This window comes from Anopheles coustani, assembly GCF_943734705.1.
Source record: "Anopheles coustani chromosome X unlocalized genomic scaffold, idAnoCousDA_361_x.2 X_unloc_9, whole genome shotgun sequence".
In the NCBI taxonomy this organism is placed as follows: Eukaryota; Metazoa; Arthropoda; class Insecta; order Diptera; family Culicidae; genus Anopheles; species Anopheles coustani.
Genome location: NW_026525203.1, coordinates 170001 through 172502, shown reverse-complemented (window position 1 = coordinate 172502; position 2502 = coordinate 170001). Strand labels below are relative to the sequence as shown.

The 2502-nt window shown below is 48.2% G+C and overlaps 1 non-coding gene and 1 pseudogene across 1 annotated transcript; both read left to right on the top strand.

The window, feature by feature from the left end:
• Window positions 1-1793: 1793 nt before the first annotated feature.
• Window positions 1794-1948, top strand: LOC131271076 (5.8S ribosomal RNA). The gene has a single exon (XR_009180055.1). It is a non-coding gene; the product is annotated as a 5.8S ribosomal RNA (ribosomal RNA).
• A 487-nt stretch (window positions 1949-2435) lies between these two features.
• Window positions 2436-2502, top strand: part of LOC131271074 (large subunit ribosomal RNA) — an 11105-nt pseudogene continuing 11038 nt past the window's right edge.

The following is a 2502-nucleotide window of genomic DNA, read 5'->3' as shown; positions in this document are numbered from 1 at the left end:
GAGCATACATGAACCAAGAACGAAGGTTATGATCGAGGAATGATTCGACAACTAACCGATGGTATGAAATGTGAAGAATTCAAGCAAGCACACAATCAAGTCATCACTTGGGCATGCTCGATAGCCAACCCTATGACATTAACCTAGTAGAGCATGCGAAAACCAATATATATGTAAACGATGCCCCTCCCTAGTTCAGCGCTTCAACCAAGTGATGACTTCAGAATGGCTAAATCAAATCGGTTCAAAACATACCATCGGTACCCTATTGAAACACACAAGTCGATATCAAACCTCATGATTGTGTAGTCCTCCACTGGTCCACACTGCTCCGGCGGTCCTGGGTAAGATAGTTCATTCTAGCTTGCCCTATGTGGAAGAGGGCACATTACTCAATACTGTGGTGTTATGAACAAAGTATAGTCCTCCACTGGTCCACGCTGCTTCGGCGGTCCTGGGTAAGATAGTTAGTTCTAGCTTGCCCTATGTGGAAGAGGGCATACAAGACAAAGTATAGTTCTCCCCTGGTCCACGCTGCTTCGGCGGTCCTGGGTAAGATAGTTAATTCTAGCTTGCCCTATGTGGAAGAGAGCATACATGAACCAAGAACGAAGGTTATGATCGAGGAATGATTCGACAACTAACCGATGGTATGAAATGTGAAGAATTCAAGCAAGCACACAATCAAGTCATCACTTGGGCATGCTCGATAGCCAACCCTATGACATTAACCTAGTAGAGCATGCGAAAACCAATATATATGTAAACGATGCCTCCCTAGTTCAGCGCTTCAACCAAGTGATGACTTCAGAATGGCTAAATCAAATCGGTTCAAACCATACCATCGGTATCCTATTGAAACACACAAGTCGATATCAAACCTCATGATTGTGTAGTCCTCCACTGGTCCACGCCGCTTCGGCCGTCCTGGGTAAAATGGAACATTCCAGCTTGCCCTATGTGGAAGAGGGCACATTACTCAATACTGTGGTGTGAAGTATAAAGTTCAGTTCTCCCCTGGTCCACGCTGCTTCGGCGGTCCTGGGTAAGATAGTTCATTCTAGCTTGCCCTATGTGGAAGAGGACACTTCATACTTCGTCTCTAAGCGGCGGCTTGACTCCTCCCTACGGGGAACGGGTTTACGCGCACAGCGGCGGCTTACGCACTATGGCAGTCATGGATGCCTTACGTTTCTATGAAAAGTGTGTTCCTCCCCTGGTCCACGCTGCTTCGGCAGTCCTGGGTAAGATAGTTAGTTCTAGCTTGCCCTATGTGGAAGAGGACACGTAGACTTACTGTGGTGTGAAGTATAAGGTTCAGTTCTCCCCTGGTCCACGCCGCTTCGGCCGTCCTGGGTAAAATGGATTCATCCAGCTTGCCCTATGTGGAATGAGGACACTTTATGCTTCGTCTCTAAGCGGCGGCTTGCTCCTCCCTACGGGGAACGGGTATACGCGCACAGCGGCGGCTTACGTTATGGCAGTCATGGATGCCTTACGTTTCCATGAAAAGTGTGTTCCTCCCCTGGTCCACGCTGCTTCGGCAGTCCTGGGTAAGATAGTTAGTTCTAGCTTGCCCTATGTGGAAGAGGACACGTAGACTTACTGTGGTGTGAAGTATAAGGTTCAGTTCTCCCCTGGTCCACGCCGCTTCGGCCGTCCTGGGTAAAATGGATTAATCCAGCTTGCCCTATGTGGAATGAGGACACTTTATGCTTCGTCTCTAAGCGGCGGCTTGCTCCTCCCTACGGGGAACGGGTATACGCGCACAGCGGCGGCTTACGCAAGTTAGTCACCCTCGGCAGTGGATCACTCGGCTCATGGATCGATGAAGACCGCAGCTAACTGCGCGTCATAATGTGAACTGCAGGACACATGAACATTGATAAGTTGAACGCATATTGCACGTCGTGGGAACCTACCATGATGTACAGATGACTGAGCGCTTATATTTGAGAAATGTATCGCATACATTTAACTACGCCGTGACACCCGTCACGAGACGTGCACCATGATGTTAACTAGGGTCGCGACGACCCGCTAGCATTAAAGAACCCGTGGTTTACAATATACTGGCATTGGAATTCGAAGTATTTAGAGCGTCCGTGTTCCCGCGTGAGGCGGAAGTACGAGGAGAAGGCGTGCTTGTGGTGTCTGTGGTGGTGTTTACTGATGTCTAGCTTCAGCTTATTTATTTATTTAAATAGAAGCGAAGATGTCAAAGTAGCGTCGAAGCAGCAGCGGTAGCACAAATGATTCAAGTATGGAAGTTGACCAAAGGAACACAAACAAACTAGCGTATGGGCAATGGAAGGTATCAGTGAGTTAAACCACACGCGGGCTAACAGCCCGTTAACCGAGTCCAACGGTACATATTGGACATTGAAACAAAGTAGTCGCAAGCCAGATGTGACGATAACAACCGCAAGGTACATAAGCCTCAGTTCATGTGTGACAACCCCCTGAATTTAAGCATATTAATAAGGGGAGGAAAAGAAACCA